Below are 18,080 nucleotides of genomic sequence, written 5' to 3'. Positions count from 1 at the left end.
CCGTTTTTCTGTGGACCATTTCATCCCGAGATGACCCACAACATTTTTCATACTGATCGGATGTGGCGTTCTGCATCTGCAATTATGACGTCATGATGAAGGCACCCATGACATCATGAAAAAATCCACTCATTCCCCATGAGGAGTACTTGCTATCTGCCAAGTTTATATATTTTTTTATCTTGGTGCGGTTTCAGAGATACAGAGGTACAAATTTTGACATTTTCCCAATATGGCTGCCACACCACGTGAACGGTGATCTCATGTAGAATGTTGTAAAGATAATGATGACGAATTGTACCATTGGTGAAAATTTCCTCTCAATCCGACAAGCGGTTGCAGAGAAAAGCACAAAAGTTCTGTGCGGAAAAAAACAAACACACAAACAAACAAGCAAACAAGGTGACGTCATGCAGAGCACGATTCTAGCAGAATCCATGAAACAAATTTGACCTCAATAATAATTGGTGGTAGAATGCAATGATCCAACATGGAACTCCTCTTCAAATTTCAAGTCAATCGGATGAAAATTGAGGATTTTAGGAATACAACCGAAGTTGACCTTGGGACGATGTTGACATTTTACTCCATGTTGACTTCAAAAATAATTGGCTGGTTCAATTCAGTGACCTGAAACATAAATCCTCTTCAAATTTCAAGTCAATCGGAATAGTGGTGTTGGTGGAGCACAGGTGTGACAGACCAAATTTCCTTGTTAATAAACCTGTTATATCTTCATCGCAAGCTCACTCAAAGCCCGACACCCCAAGCAGTCACCTGGGTCACTGTCCCTAAATGCAGCCCTGGCTCCACCATCTCCATATAATAAAAACAGGCAAATGCTGTCTATCTGTCCCATCCTGAATCACAGAAACACTTCTTGGAGAGAAAAAAACTAATAAGTAAAAGTTGTTTCAAATTAATCCAAACCTGCAGAACTACAATTTCTTTTCAAGCAGATGACAAATTTTAACCAGGGTGGTGTATAATGCAAAACATCGCTTCTTCGATCGCTCATGATTTTTTCTTTTTCTTTTCAGAAATATGCCATGATATCTTTGCTGTTAAATATGATTATTTTGGAATTTTTCACTTAACATCTGTTCGAACAATAAAATGCTGGTTCATCCAATCGTTTGTGTGTAACATTACTTGCACCTATTAAAAACACGATTAGACCACCATCTTGGTCAGGTCAAAGGGGTCTACAGGGTATAAGACGGTATTCAAAGAAAAAATTACAGCAAAAGCACACTTGGTAAAACAAGCACAGCATGCCAAGTCTGAGCATCATATTGTTGTGGGACGGGGTTCGGTGGCGATAAACGACCACCAGGGGGAGCAGTCAGGTCATCTCCAGCAAACACAGCGGAATTTTGGTCATGACTCTCGGATAAGTACGAAAGGTCACGGGTCCCTTAGCGGACCGTGGTCGCCAATATTTTGACGGCGTGGGATCAGGATAATTGCCCAACTTCAATATACCTCAGTATCCATGCCGTCAAGTTACAGGGGAAGTCACACCCTCGATGGACTCCCTCGAACCAGGTCGGTCCTGAGACTTCGGTCTGGAGTAACCGAGCGGATTTACCAAAGTCCGTCGGTCCAAACGACAACTTACGGCGCACGGCCTCCCGAATTACCAATATGCACCGTGCTGGGCCAATGGAAGAAACGACAGCCAACGGTCTGGAACATTTAACAATTCGGGGGTGTATTTATAATGGGGGCGATAATCGGGAAGGGAAACACAGAGCAGAGCTCCAACTGAATATGAGAAATGCAATTTACAAGGAACACAGGCACTTAACAGTTTCTACTTACAGACGGGGCCCACGGACACACAAACACACACACACACACACACACAAACACACACACACACAAACACAAACACACACATACACACACACACACACACACACACACACACACACACACACACACACACACACACAAACACACGAAATGGACCCCGTGGGATCTTCATTCTGTCCCTCAGACCAGGAGGGAAAGGCGAGCTGGGGACCAAGGCCTTGTCGGGTCCCTCTCCGCCTCGTGCGGTCACACCTGACTCCAACCCAACACAGTGGATCTCGAAACCATGACCCGAAGTCCACAGGCCCACGAGCCTGGCTGCTCAGTCACCACCACGAGGGTCCACCCCAAAGAACCACATACCATGACCGAGACCAAGACCAAGACCAAACCAATCGCCACGATGACTGCCATACTCTGGTCTTGCCAACCACTCCACTCTTCTTGTCAGGTCTGAGGGATTTCTTCCCCTCTCACTCGCCACCTGATTGGACGAGGGGTTCTCGGGCGACCAGTGGTCTCCCCTCATTGGTAGGGCTGGACACTCCATCTGGCACAGGTGGAGCCTGCCCTGAGGTGATGAACTTCCTCATTGGACGTCGAGTCGGAGCCAAGGCAAGGAGTGAAGAACGAAGGAGATTTGTTGGCATTGTGCAGCTTCAAGAGGTAAAAAAAACCTCACTATAAAAGAAACCCGCAGTGCACACACGTCATTTCCATTAGACATAGGGGATGTGGCCCCAACTATAAACACATACTTATCGAGATAACTGAGCTACGGGGACTGCTGTCTGTGTGCAAAAGGCTTCCAAATCCAGAACACTACCCCCCCCACCCTTCTATGGACTCATCCGGAGTCGCAAATATTTGTGTACCATGCAGGTGTAGGTTCCCCCCACCCACCCCCGCCCCATCTAACTTAGCCATTTACACTACCATGGCCCAGAACCTGTGATCTGTGGATGGAAAAAAAGTCATTGGCGCAAAAGACAGGAAGATGAGCGCATGGGCTGCATAATTGCAGTCACCATGGTGTGGCTGCCTGCAGGGCAGTCCTTGCAAAACAATGGAGATGGATGGTTCTGGCACACATGGTTGAGAGGGTGACACAGGGGAAATGCAACAAGGGCATGCAGGCATGGGGTCAAGGCAAATGCAGGCAACAAGGCATGGCAAACGTGGATGAGAGATACAGCACACTCTCACGTCCGCTCATGAAGCTGGCAGGCCTCTGGTCTGGTCCGAAAGGTTCTGTGGAGGGAGTGCGGTGGTGCCGGCCGTTCTGAAAACGGGCTCGGACCTACCCGACTGTCTCCCCCACCCTCCCGCCCTCCAACCTATCGCCTTTGCCTGTCATTGCACATACCCACCCCATTAGTTTGCAACAAGAAAACAATATTTAAACCCCTTTTTATTTTTATATTTTTTATTTTATAATTCCATGTGTCCCAGACCCCCGTACTGTCTTTGTCTGGCTCACTTATCCTGTTCGTCTACCCCCAGCCTCCTTCCTGAGGGGAATAAGGGGGAGTAGTGTTCTGCCTCGAGGCCCAATGGAGCCTCAAAATAACCTCAACAGAGTTCAGAAATCTTCCCACAGTGAGTCCAGCAGCCTCAAGAGAGAAGGGATGGATGGTGCGAAGGGATACATTTCCTATCTATCCGAGCATTTATTAAACTTTAAACTATCCCTGGGGCTTTTCAACACGCCTGTCACTTTAAACTATCGGTTCTAACAACCACAATTCCCGTTGCCTGTGTTTGTGTCCATTATTAATTCGGGCCCTGCCCACAAATTTACTCTGCTGCCCTTGAACAATTTCATCGCTGGGCAGCGTGGCTCAACTGGCAGGGACTTCAGTCTGCCGAACTCAAACGACGGCACCCCTGGGCACTGAGGCCATCTCCAAGCCTACCTGTTCCCTATGAACTTGGTGAGATTAAATGATTTATCACAATATATATACATATATATATATATATATATATATATATATATATATATATATATATATATATATATTTATTTATTATTACTTGACGAAATCTACGATTTTGTCAAGTATGTTGGTCGGTTCAGTTTGTTTGTTTGTTTGTGTGTACGTCTCGCTCTACAGGTCGCATTTTGAGTCGTAATGTCATGGATCTTCACCAATGGACTTTATTGGCCACCAGAATAGAACCCTATAACTTTTGGCATGTCAAGGTCAAAGGTCAAGGTCCGGAAAAATTCCTGATGAAAATCACGAAAATCCGTATCTTTTAGCATGGGCTGATTTTCAAAAATTCATGTCTCCGCCAAATCTTAACGGATTCCTTTCAAATCTGAAACACGGACGGAGGAGGGGAGTATCTTTGATTGGATGAATTTAGTCAAGTCCTGGCCCTATGGGTCATTTATATTTTTATGTTCATCAACTGCTCTAAAATGGCTGATGCCTCATTAAAACAATTATTTCCAGCCTTCTTACTACCCAACAACGATAACAGTCGATTAACTAATTGTAATGGGTCATTTGGAAGAAAACTAACACCTGAACCAAGGATACTTAAAGCCTGAATAATGTGTTTCTCCTTCTCATTCTTCCTACTTTTACCAGAAAGACAAACCCTATAATTAAGTGTCCAGCAGATCAATATATACTCTCCCATCATTATTTTTCTTATCCAATGGTTTATCAAAATACTTTGATTCATTCCTCACAGTTGAAACTTGTCTTCCATCTTTTGTGAGAAGAAACATTAATCTCGGAGTTAGTTTAACAGGGGGTTGAGCAGACGTCTAGAACCTTAATTCATCATTAAATATCAATACCTTTTCTTGAACAAGATGAAATATTGCTGGTTGTTCTGTTGGGATGAGTCCTGCTTTGGTTTTTGATTCCGCTGAATATTCATTGTTTTGAAGAGCATTCACATTATAATCAGGGGGGTGATTAATCTCTTCCAGTTGTTGAAATAATCCTTCATCATCATATTCTAATTCTCCTATATGCTCTAATTCTTCCTCTGTCATTTGACTGAAATCTTTTAACATTAGAAGTTATTACGGAGTATATTCTATTGTGGGAACTGTGGAAACATCTACAATTTTTTCTTGGGAAGTTTTTAAAAGTGGTTTAAAATTTTCTCTTGTTTTCTTTCAAATGCTTCTTCACCCGTTAGTTTCTGTCTGCGTTTCTTCTTTATGTCTTCCTGTTGTATTAAAACTTTTGAAACCAGCTCTTGATGTTCCTTAAATCTTCTTGCTCTTTCTTTCGCATCCATTTATTTATTGGAAAATATCATTTAATGAATTATAAAGATCAACAGGGAAATTTTCCTTTTCTTCATCATCCAAGTAGATGTGTTCAAATAAATCCTTTTCTTGAAATAATTCATCAAATCTTTTATCAACATTAATACGAGTTGTAATTTCTTCTTCACTAATACTTGGATCTCTGCTTTTCATACATCTGCATTGAGTTTCTTCATCAACAACAAAACTGAATGATAAAACCTTCGTATTATATGTATAAAAAAACCCCGCTCAGATGTATAATAATTTGTCTCATTCCTTCTGGATAAGTTTCTAATATCCCAAGACCACCACATTTTAGTTTCTTTAACTCACTCTTACAATGGGAATATTTTGTTGTACCAAGAGAAACCTCTTCAAATATTTGACCTTCATTCCTAAATCGCATATGTTCCTCGACTGAAATATAGTGATAATCTTTACCTTCTACTTCTCCAGGCCTTACTGCTCTCGTTGTTGTTGATACAATGCATATCATGGGGTGTTTTTCAAGTAAATTTGCAATATTCTCATTTGTACTAGACAAGAACCTTGATTTAGAAAGTTTTTCCAGAAGCAGATTTACCCACAAGATTTATAATAATAGTTGTCATTTATATATGTAATTGTTTATAAAACAAAAAATATATTCCTTAATATCTCATCTTGTTTCACAACAATATATTTATACTTTTCAGTCGTGTGCTTCAAGTAATCCCCAAATTAATTTTTACTGCATAATGAGGAACAATTCTCTCTCCAAAAATTGTTTATATCCATTGAATTTAACTTGAATAAAATAAAGGTATTAGCATTGTTTCTGATGGAACGACGAGGAAGTTGAATGTATGATTGACTAAGATAAATACAATTGCAATTAGAATGTCTCCCTCTTATGTAGTAGCTGTCCATTACAATTTGGTTTCTCCCATTAACACAATCATCAAAAATAACGAGGTTCTTTTAGGATTTATCCAAATGTTGGGGAGACGGAATATCATTCGTATTATCACTAAGAATACAAGTTATTGGTTTTGATTTATTTTTTATCTCTGTGTATCACAAAATAGTTGGATCATATCTTCAATGTTATAATCATGTAGGTTGTTTTGAAGTATAAATAAACCGATTATATCTTCTTTTTGAAGACCAGCATTAAAACCTTGTGAGAGTAGTTGATACTCACGTTGGAAACTCGACTGTGTGAAAATTATTAAATTATCATAATCTAAAAAGTTGGGGTCAGGACCATCTTCAAAAGTCAGCAGGTTTTTCTACATCCACTTGAACAAACTATGAGACATCTTAATGAATTTGGAATATTTTTATGATTGTTTAATTTTCTTATTTTCCCAAATGGGTAAAAAAAAATCATTCATTTATATATTTGGAAAACAGATTATTTAATTTATTATTGGCTTTTTTCGAAACTCGATATTTTATGTGAAGTTCGGGTTTAATTCGAAGATAATCCATTATTTTATTTATACAATATCTTGCGTTGATATTTCCCTGAAATTTACAATCGTGAATAATATATAAACAATCCTTTGAACATTTATTTACGGACTCCATCGAACTGGGTCACTCCAATGACCTCAGTATGGTGTAACCGAGCGCAATTACCAGAGTCCGTCCATTCAAACGACAACTTACGGCACATGGCCTCCCTAATTCCCAATACGCACCGTGCTGGGCCAATGGAAGAAACGACAGGCAACAAACTGGAACATTTAACAATTGGGGGGTTTATTTATAATGGGGGTTATAATCGGGAAGGGAGACACAGAGCAGAGTTACAACCGAATATGAGAAATGCAATTTATAAGGAACACAGGCACTTAACAGTTTCTACTTACAGATGGGGCCCACGGATGGATACACACACACAAACACAAAATGGACCCCGTGGGGTCTTCATTCGGTGCCTCAGACCAGGAGGGAAAGGCGAGCTGGGGACCAGGGTCTTGACGGGTACCTCTCTGCCTCATGCGGTCACACCAGACTCCAACCCAACACAGTGGGTCTCAAACTCACAACCCGAAGTCCATGGGCCCAGGACCTGTCTGCTTAGTCACCACCACCACGAGGTTGCACCCAAAAGGACCGCATACCATGACCGAGACCAAGCCACCATGACCAAGACCAAGCCAATTGCCACGATGACTGCCGTACTCTGGTCTTGACAACCATTCTACTCTTCTTGCTAGGTCTGAGTGATTTCTTCCCCTCCCACTCGCCTCTTAATTGGACGAGGGGTTCTTGGACGAACAGTGGCGTCCCCTCATTGGTCGGGCCAAACACTCCATCTGGCTAAGGCAGAGCCGGCCCCGAGGTGATGAGCTTCCTGATTGGACAGGGGGTGGAGTTGGAGCTGAGGCGATGAGTGAAGAACGAAGGAGATTTGTTGGCATTGTGCGGCTTCAAGATGTAAAAAAACCTAACTAGAAAAGAAACCCGTGGTGCACACACGTCATTTCTGTGAGACAAAGGGGATGGGGCCCCAACTATAAACACATACTTATCGAGATAACTGAGCTACGGGGACTGCTGTCTGTCTGTCTGTCTGTGCAAAAGGCTTCCAAATCCGCAACAATATCATATCTCTCATTGTAGGTGAGGTTTCAGGAACATACTCAAAGCAAGATGAAGATCACTCAAATCATGCCAGCATGGCATTTAAGGCCCCTTGACGATTTAGCCAACGTATGCCGACATATGAAAAATTTGTCTAAAACGCTGGCACACGTCGAATATGTTATGGGTAAGTTTTGTATATGTTAAGAGCACGCTGAAGCATGCTGGCATACATCGTAGTACGCCAAGCTCGTCGACAACTTTTGTGCATGCTCAAAATTTTCGACGTATGCCAGCGTATGACTCACACGCTCCACATAGGCTGGCCATAAGTTGTAGGCACGTTATGCGATCGTTGACACACGTCGACACACGTTACTTGTAAGTTACTCATAAGTCGAAACACGTCGAGGTAATGTTTAGCGAACCCAAAACTTATTTCAAAAATATGAGGGCCCTATCACACCTTGACGTTTTAGCCAGCGTATGGCAACGCATCAAAATATATGTAAAATACTAGCGTATGCTCGACTATCGATGTTTTTTTCAGTTTTGGGTGTATTCATCACGAGTTGGACATATGCATGACGTATTAGTAACGTACACAGAACGTTTCGATAAGTTATACGAATGAATGCTTAGCTTGTTGGCGGTGTTCACAACCTATGCCCAACGATAGTCCAACTTATGCATAGCGCAGCAGCGTATCGCTAACGATCACTTGGCGTAGCCCATTAAAAGGCTGCTGCTCGACGATTCAAATCATAACCGCACTGGACATCGAAGTGTCAACATCACCGTCATGCCAAAGAAAACTTCGAAGAATGTTGCAAAGAAGTCTTCTGGCCGTGGACGCGGACGCACGGAGGATCCATCTACAACGACAACTACTGCTACTGCTACTCAACATGGAGTCTGGAACACCGACGGGTTCCTCCTGGAACTCATATTTTTATATACAAATTCCCCTAAACGCTGCCAATACGCCATTATATGGTTGCTGTAAGTTAGAAACACGTTCAATAAGTTCTGTGGTCGTCCGAAAGACGTCAAATACGTCTATATATGTCAATATGCATTGGAGATATGTCACACATAGGTTCAAAGCATGTTACTCAAAGGTTAGAAATAAGTTTTGGGAACGTGAAACATTACCTCGACGTGTTTCGACTTATGAGTAGCATGTGTCGACGTGTGTCAACGATCGCATAACGTGCCTACAACTTATGGCCAGCGCATGCGGAACATGTGAGTCATATGCTGGCATCCGTCGAAAAATTTTGAGCATGCTTGAAATTTGTCAACGAGCTCGGCGAACTACGATGCATGCCAGGGTGCTTCAGCGTGCTCTTAACATATACAAAACTTACCCATAACGTATTCGATGTGTGCAAGCGTATTCGCCAAATTTTTCATACGGTGGCATACGCTGACTAAAACGTCAAGGTGTGTCGGGGCATGATGGTGATGTTGATACTTCGATGTCTAGTGCGGTTATGATTTAAATCGTCGAGCGGCAGCCTTTTAATAGGCTATGCCACGTGATCGTCGGCGATACGATGCCGCGCGCTATACATAAGTTCGACTATCGTTGGGCATAAGTTGTGAACGCCAACAATACGATAAGCATTCTATGGTATAAGTTATCCATAAGTTGACACAAGGTTCTGTGTACATTACTAATATGTTATGCATATGTCCAACTCGTTATGAATATGCCCAAAACTGAAAAAAAACATCAATAGTTCAGCGTACGCCAGCGTTTTACATACATTTTGATACGTTGCCATACGCTGGCTAAAACGTCAAGGTGTGACAGGGCCCCTACAGAGGGGATGGCTGAAAAGGAAAGAAGAAAAAAACAACATGGTTTTCTTTCGCCTTCCCGAATTTTCTGAAAACACTCCCAAAGGTTGGCAGGAAGCAGACTTAAATCTGTTGCAGAATTGATAGAGAGGATCAAAGGTAGAAGGAATATACATCAACGAAGAAATAAGTCCTCTGAAGCCTGGTGTTGGCTTAATGGTGAAGGTGGCTGGCTTAAGATCTTAGGATCTTCGGATCTTGAGTTTGAGCCATCAAGTTTGAGTCTGTCAGCCATCAAGCTCACACCAGGTGGGTCATCCTTTCAGCACATCATCCTTGCAGGAATGGCAAAATGAGTTCCATTGTACTGGTAATAGAGGGCACTGCATCAGCAGCACAGTCGTGCCCACAGAAAATGATGCAACCAGCAGCCACAGGCTGACGTCACAGCCAGCTCGCTTGGTTGGACAACCAGTTCTCGGAAGAGTCTGGGTCATTCCATACTCTTTCCATTTTCTAATGATGGAGCTCACTGTGCTCTTGCAAACTTTCAACAATCGAGAAATTGTTTTTTACCCTTCCACAGATCGATGCCTCCTCACAATTCTATCCCGGAGTTCTCCAGACAGTTCCTTGGACTTCAGGGTGGAGTTTCTGCTCTGACATGCACCGTCAACTGTGGGACCTCATAAAGAAAGGGGTGTTATTTTCCAACTGAGACCTTATTAAGACAGGGGTGTTTCTTTCTCACTGTGAGACCTCATAAAGAAAGGGGTGTTTCTTTCTAAATTATGTGCAATCAATTGAATTGGCCACAGCTGGACTCCAATCAAGTTATGGAGACATCTCAAGGATGATCAAAGGAAATTGGATGCACCTGAGGTCAATTTGGAGTGCCACAGCAGAGGGGTTGAATACTGATCGACGCAAGACATTTCAGCTTTTCATTTTTAATTAATTTGTTTAAATTTCGAAAAACATGTTTTCACATTGTCATGATGGGGAATTGTGTGGATCAGTGACAATTTTTTTTAGATTTCACCCATTTTAAATTCAGAGTAACAATAAAATGTGACAAAATTCGATGGGTGTGAATACTTTCTGAAGGCACTGGAGAGAGGTCTGATTGTTTTCAAAACAAGATCACTCCAAATGGCTTTACATAAAACCCCTCCAACACTTGAGCATGACATTCCCAACTCCACGAATGAGTGTAACTACTTCTTCTTCCTCTTGCATATGACAGCTGAGCTGCTGGGGTAGCTATCACTTCTTGGAAGCATGATTGTCGCTGATGCAGTGCCCCTCCACCAGTACACACTGGTCCTCATTTCGCCGACCTCGGAAGGATGACAGGCTTAGTCAACCCCCCGGTGTATTAATTCACCGGCCAACGGGGCTTGAACTCAGGACCCTCGGATCCCAAGCCGCCACCCCAACCACCAAGCCAACACCAGCACAACTCTAATCCATCCATCCAACCATGGGGATCACACTCTGTGCAGAGCGGTTGTGCTGCCAAAGCAGTCTTTTTGGCTATTGGGCACAATCCTGGAAGGGTCGACGACTACAATGGTCAAAATATATCCACCCTTTTGTGGACTCGGCCGTGGGATAAGTGTGGGCCAGTCTTTCACGAAATGGCTGGCCAAGCTTGACAATCAACTGAAGGCGATCAAGGAATAACTTTAAATAGTACAATCCAAGACAACTCGAAGCCGTAATCGCTGCCAAAGGAACTTTGACAAAGTATTGACTCAGGGAGCAGAATACTTTATGTAAATTAGATATTCGTCTTTCATTTTGAATGAATTTGTAAAAATTTCTAAAAACATGTTTTCAGTTTGTCATTGTGGGGTATTTTGTGTTTGTCAGTGACAGAAAAAATTAAATTTGACCAATTATAAATTCAGGCTGTAACACAAAAAAAAATGTGAAAAAGTGAAGGGGGTCAATACTTTCTGAAGGCACTGGATGGTCATGAGCTGTTTTTACTCAATCTCCCCAAGATTGATGTCATCACTTCTTCTGTACATGCAGAGTGTAATCAACACCTGTCAAGCTTTATCACTGCGTCGTGAGACCAGTTCCTCCATCGCCTCATTGTTTCGAAACGAAAAAATTTTCTACAACCCCCTTTTTGCAGCCATTCCTTCTTTCAAAGACTTCTGTCCAGTCCTTTGTGGGGTCAGATTTTCTTTCGCTCCATAATTTGATGAACTTTCATGGAGAAAGATTGAAGTCTGGTCATTACATTACTGCCCTCTCGGGTTTCAGGTCCATTCGGATTATTGGCCAGATTTTTTTTGTTGAATCTTAATGGAATTAAATAATCTTGGAATTCAATTCTGGAGTGTTTTCGAGTCTGTGGGTTTGCTCAACGAATGCGGTTTCCCTGTTTTACTTTTGACTTGAAACAGCAAATCTGTAACTTTTAACTTAATTGAAAAGGAGACTTCACATGACTTTTGCATTCGTTATTTGTTGATTGTGTAAAAGGCCCTTTTGGTGTTGAATGGAAACAGCAGCTGTCAGCTTCTTCTCCTGTTAAGGGGCTGTCACACCTTGACGATTTAGCCAGCTTATGCCGACGTATGAAAAATTTGTCTCAAACGCCGGCACACGTCGAATACGTTATGGGTAAGTTTTGTATCCGTTAAGAGCATGCTGAAGCATGCTGAAACACGCTGGCATACATCGTAGTATGCTGGCTTTCGTCGTAGTACGCCGAGGTCGTCGAGAAATTTTAACATGCATAAAATTTTACGACTCACACGTTCCGCATACGCTGGCCATAAGTTGAAGGCAAGTTACGCGATCGTTGACACACGTTACTTGTAAGTTACTCAAAAGTCGAAACACGTCGAGGTAATGTTTAGCGTACCCGAAACTTATTTCTAACCTGAGTAACGTGCTTTGAACCTATGTGTAACGTATCTCCAATGCATATTGACGTATTTGATTGACGTCTTCTGGACGACCACAGAACTTATTGAATGTGTTTCTAACTTACAGCTACCATATTATGGTGTATTGGCAGCGTTTAGGGGAATTGGTATATAACAAGGACAAATGTGTCCAAGAGCCGTGTCCTTAAGGTTTTGTCTTTACCAGAAGAACAAGAAGAGGTAGAAGAATTTAAAAAATTAAAAAATTAAAAAACAACAACGATAACTTCCGATATTTTGTCACGTACGACTGTCACGTCACATCCGTCATGGACGATCTTCAATCATGACGAGAAAATAGTGTATTTACGAAATTACAATATATTAAATGGAATAATCTTTAAATAGTAACGTGAACTTTTAGAAACTTAAAAGCAAATGTCCGAATATATTTAAAACTTCATGATAGACTAAAAAAAAAAGTTTTAAAAAAAAACAACTTCCGATATTTCGTCACGTGACTTGACGGAGCCAAGGAGAAAATAAGAAAATGTGCCTCGACGGAGAAAATAAGTTTCGGGTACGCTAAACATTACCTCGACGTGTTTCGACTTATGAGTAACTTACTAGTAACGTGTGTCGAAGTGTGTCAACGATCGCATAACGTGCGTACAACTTATTGCCAGCGTATGTGGAACGTGCGAGTCATACGCTGGCATACGTCGCAAAACTTTCAGCATGCTTAAAATTTCTCGACGTACTACGACATATGACAATGTGCTTCAGCTTGCTCTTAACGTAGAAAAACCTTACCCATAACGTATTCGACATGTGCCAGCATTTTCGACAAATTTTTCATACGTCGGCATTCGCTGGCTAAATCGTCAAGGTGTGAAAGTGATGTTGACACTTCAATCCCTAGTGCGGTTATGATTTAAATCGTTGAGTGGCAACCTTTTAATAGGCAACGCCACGTGATCGTCGGCGATACGCTGCCGCGCTATGCATAAGTTCCACTATCGTTGGGCATAATTTGTGAACGCCGACAACACGCTAATCATTCGTTGGTATAAGTTATCTACAAGAAAACGAAACGTTCTGTGTACGTTACTAATATGTTATGCATACGTCCAACTCGTTATGAATATGCCAAAAACTTTTTTTTAAAACATCAATAGTTCAGCGTACGCCAGCGTTTTACATACATTTTGATACGTTGCCATTGCTGGCTAAAACGTCAAGGTGTGACAGCGGCTTAACTCCTGAATGGTGAACTCTGCATACAGATCCAATTGCTAAGCTTTCAAATGACATGCAATGGAGATTGGCAAAAAGGATTCTTTCAAATGATGAACAAATTCTCCAACGACATTTCTGAAGAATTGTGAAATGCTTCATCATGCATATATTCGGGTACACAAGACTTGCTCCACTGTTTAAGTTGCTACATGACTATTTTGAAAATGGATCTTTCCTTTTCTTCTGTGAAATTTATTTGTGGTTATCCTATGTTCTCTGTCTTTCAATCTGAAACTGCTTTGGCTAACTTTTTGGTTGCCGAGATGAAAATGCAAATTCACAAAACAAGAAAAAAATAAGTTGGAAGGAGATGACCTTTCTGTTTGTAAGATATTATTGACTTTTTGAACTTTATTTATTTCTCAGATCCAGCTGGAGTACCTCCACTGCAGCAAGTATGTGAAGGAGCGAGTTGGCTGTGTCTCTGCATGTCAGTGAAGAAACAGGAGGTATTTGCTCGTCTTCAATAATAAGTGTGCGCGTGTCGGTGTGTGATGTCACTTGTGCTACCCCGTGTTTTTGCACGCACTGTCACTGATAAACGTAATGGAAAATACATCCTATTCTCCTTTGTAATAACTGGTCGATGGATCAAAGTGCGTGGCCTGTGTGGTTATGCAGTGCGTATGGTGCAGCTATTGTTTTTTTGTCCACAAGAGATCACATTGATTCCCATGTGTGTGTGAGATCTGCTTTAATTTAGGATGTTATTTATTATGTTCATTACAAGCTTGGAGTGGTTATCTTCTGTACGAAAGTGAATGAGATGTTTGTCAAAAACATGCAATGAGAAATTCATAACTTGCAAACATGCAAGCCACCACCTGACGCGGGGAAGGAGTAGGAGTCCAGAGGGAGGGGGTGGGGTAGAATGAGGCAGGGGTAAGGAAGGGAGATGGGATGGGAAGGGGGAAGGGTGGGATGATTGAGAGGATGGAGGGGTGGGTAGGAGTCTGGAGGGAGTGGGGTGGAAGGAGGCATGCGGTGTTGTTGAGCAATGCCAGGTACCATTTTTGTTTGTTTGTTTTCCATGTCTAAACTCGTAAAAGAGGTAATGTTTTCCGATTTCCAAGCAGATGGAAGATTACCTTGAGCAATTGAGAGGGTGAATAGAACAGAGAGACCATGAGCAAGAGCAGAGGAGCAGGTTTGTAGGACACGTGGGCTGATGCCATCTGGAGCGGTTGCAGAATCTGAGTCGGTTTGACAGCAAGCTCTCCACCTTGTCAGGAGAAAAGGACACAGAGTCCAGGGACAGTTGGGTGTGACCGGGTGAGGTGGGATCAGAAAGCGATGCGTTTTGGACACAAGATTTTGATGCAAACATCGAGTTTAGGCATTCAGCTTTTTCACGTGCGGTGGTGGCAATGCGGGAATTCGAGATAATGGAGGGAATGGAGGGGGAACATACACCAGAAAACAGATTTGATTCGACACCACCAAGATTTGGAGGAGGGAGAGAAGTTTGAGAGTTCAGACTTGAGATTAGAAAGATTTGGTTTTCTGGCTCTCCTGAGGGTAGATACACACTTGTTCCGAGCTTTACGGAAGGAACTGAGATTCTCCTCAGTTGGGTTAGCTTTCCATGAGGCAAAGGGAAGTTGTTTCAGGACGTCTGCCTCACCAACAGCTTCAGTGAACCAAGGATGGGAGGAAGGGTTGGCCAACTGAAGACGAGAGGGGATAAATCTGTGCCTGAAAGAGATCAAGTTTCTATGGAAGAATTCCCAGGACGAGGTGATGGAGAAAGTAGAGATGGGAGACAAGTATGGAAGTTTGGTGGCTGCTTGGAGAACCTGCCACTCAGCCTGGGTGAAATGTGACTCGACGGCGCTGAGGTGTTCTTCCAATAACAGTCAGAGAGAGGTCCACTTTGACAAGCACGTGATCAGAAGAACCGAATGGAGCAGCGAAAGAACAGCAGATATTTTCAGGGTAATTTGTAAAAATCAGATCCAGAAGGGATTGAGTACCGTTTGGTTGAGATCCGGGTTGGGAAGATGACCGATCGATTCAGTCTCGATGAGTCGCAGAAGTCTTTTGCTGAAGTGCCATAGCAGGTGAGAGAGGTACCTACACTAAGCCAACTGGCATGATGATAATTGAAGTCACCACATATGAGGAAAAGAGAATTCGGATGAGAGGATAGAAGTTGGTCCATGTTTTCGGATAGTGAGGTGTAAATGTAGTCATTACTGCTTGGTGGACGGTACAGTGCACATATAAACATGATGTGAGAGTGGAGAGGAATCCGTAGCCAGAGGTATTCCTGGGGGTGGGAGTGAGGTCACTGCAAGGAGAATGAAGAATAGAGACTTTTATGAAGAGAGCAATTCCTCCACCAGGACGAGGCTCAGGTCTGTCACTCCGGAGGACAAAGTAACAGGGAGAGATACGAGGGAGTCAGAGACCTCTTTGGAGAGGAAAGTTTATGTTTGGCAGTGGCAACCTTTGTGTATATATCTGTCAGGTTTGAGCAAAGGCTCCGAATAGTTGAGGTCTACACTGTTAATGAAGAGGGAGGGGAGGAGGCTTTGGGTGTAGGGAGTAGTGAGGGTAGGACAAGGTTGGAAGGGAGGGAGGTAAGGAGAGTTATTGAAAGTGTGGGGGTGTGCAGAAGAGCTCGGGGAGGGGGCCGGATGAGGAGGAGAAAAGGCTCTGTGGTGCTGGGTTGAGGTAGAGTGGGGAGTACTAAGAGAGGGGGCAGAAGGCAGTTGAGATTGAGGAGGTAGAGCGATGAGATGGAGGCGAGAGGGCAGGGGAAGGAGGCAGCTTTGTAGATGTGGGGGGGGGGCAACTTTGAGAAGTGTGAGTGAGGGGGTGAATGGAGGAAGAAGGGTGAGGGGGGGAGTTTTTGAGAAACGTGAGAGGAAAGCTTGGAGGGGGAAAGAGGGTGATGGTTGTTTTGAGAGGGAGGAGTTAGAGAGGTGAATTGGCACTGAAGTTGAAAAAAACCCACAATGGTTGATGGAAAGAGAACACTCCAAACAAATTGGTTTTATTTAATTTTCCGTTCAGAGATTCGACCAAAGACATTTCTTGAGGGAAGTAATAAAGGGGAATTAAGGGAATGGAGAGAAGAAACGCTGCAACACAAGGTTTTTTTCGACAAGGTCTGAGGGAAAGGTCGAATTGAGAGAAGTCTGTTGGAATAGAAGAAGAATCGTGACGTGTGATCGTCATGGGAACCACACGTGTGGAAGAGGAAGATGAAGCACTTTTACAGATACTTGTCATTATTATTATTATTATTAATATTATTATTTTGATAAAGATTACATCAGATATGGTGAAGGAAAAGCTGAAGAAAAAAATCGTGAGGTGAATTCGGATCGGTAAACGAAGGGGGTGGAAACAGATCACGTGGTTACGTGAGAATCACGTGGTTCTGGGAGGTGTATATCTCATTTGGTTTGAAGATAAATTTGGATTTACAAGTTAATTATAAAAGGTTTCTGGTAGTTTTGTAGTTAAAAGGAAGAATGAGGTCTCATGACGATGTGATATAAAACAATGTGGTGAATAAAACAAAACGAGTGAAAAACACCTCATTAAATAAAACAAACACCTCAACAAACATTCGATAAAAACACCTTTAACTTACCTTCATTACCATCACGTGACAGAATATTATTTTATATTTAAATTAACGGTTCACAGATCTTTCTCAGTGTTAAATGAGAATTCCGAAAATACCTTTTCCAGTGAGTTCCGTGACGAGGACGAGGACCTGCGTTCGAGTTCCGGTTCAAGGTTCACAGGAAAATCAACCCGGAAGTTATTAATATTATATATTTATTTTTGATCCACAGCCTCTATAAACGACACGCACATGAACGTGGTCAAAATCATTTATTTAATTAATAAATTTAAATGTATTTCCCACAATCCTTCAGGAATTTTAGCACCAGCTCACAGAGTTGAGGGGGGTTTCTGGTTCATCAGAACCTGGAAGCTCTTCTTCGTTCTCTCTTTTTACGCACATCATTCTTCTTCGTCTTGGAAATAATCACTTTTATTGACATTTTAATCACTGATTTCCACCATCGGTATCGTTTACCCGATTCAAAGTTGTGTATTTTACCTGTTTGAATAAGTTCCAGTTTACCTTCGAGGTTTGGTTGTTTACCGGCCGTGACGTCATCTGTACCCCGGAACTGAAAATCTCCCTTCACCCAAACTACTACCCACGTGGTTTCGATGAAACTTCACCACAACCTTCATCTCCCGTGATGAACCAAAGATAGTTCAGGACATAAAGATAATCACGATCTGGGAGATCTGTGGGGGGTTTGAATGATTGTTACTCCTGATCCAGGTGAACTTCAGGTAATATTTTTTTAACATCGGGAGGATTCATGAAGGTGTTTATGTATTACGTCCACAAATCACACCTTCTCGTCGGGTCGGCGGAG

At 42.4% G+C, this 18,080-nt stretch overlaps 1 protein-coding gene and 1 long non-coding RNA gene across 3 annotated transcripts in view; one reads left to right on the top strand and one right to left on the bottom strand.

Annotated features, from left to right (window-relative positions):
• Nucleotides 1–17,476, bottom strand: part of LOC147021227 (uncharacterized) — a 22,818-nt gene extending 5,342 nt beyond the window's left edge. For both annotated transcript variants that reach the window (XM_085893642.1, XM_085893643.1), the window contains exon 1: nt 17,362–17,476. The gene's annotated coding sequence lies outside the window, so the exon portion shown is untranslated. The remainder of the gene's footprint in view (nt 1–17,361) is intronic.
• The window catches only part of LOC147021226 (uncharacterized), a 46,792-nt gene that overhangs the window by 17,182 nt on the left and 11,530 nt on the right, over nt 1–18,080 (top strand). The window contains exon 2 of the long non-coding RNA XR_015061336.1: nt 14,032–14,114. This is a non-coding gene — a long non-coding RNA (uncharacterized LOC147021226). The remainder of the gene's footprint in view (nt 1–14,031; nt 14,115–18,080) is intronic.

This window comes from Eptatretus burgeri, chromosome 8 (assembly GCF_056783735.1).
Source record: "Eptatretus burgeri isolate ZD-2024b chromosome 8, Ebu_testis_v1, whole genome shotgun sequence".
In the NCBI taxonomy this organism is placed as follows: Eukaryota; Metazoa; Chordata; class Myxini; order Myxiniformes; family Myxinidae; genus Eptatretus; species Eptatretus burgeri.
Note: the sequence above shows the minus strand (reverse complement) of the source record. Positions and strands in the feature narration are given on the sequence as shown.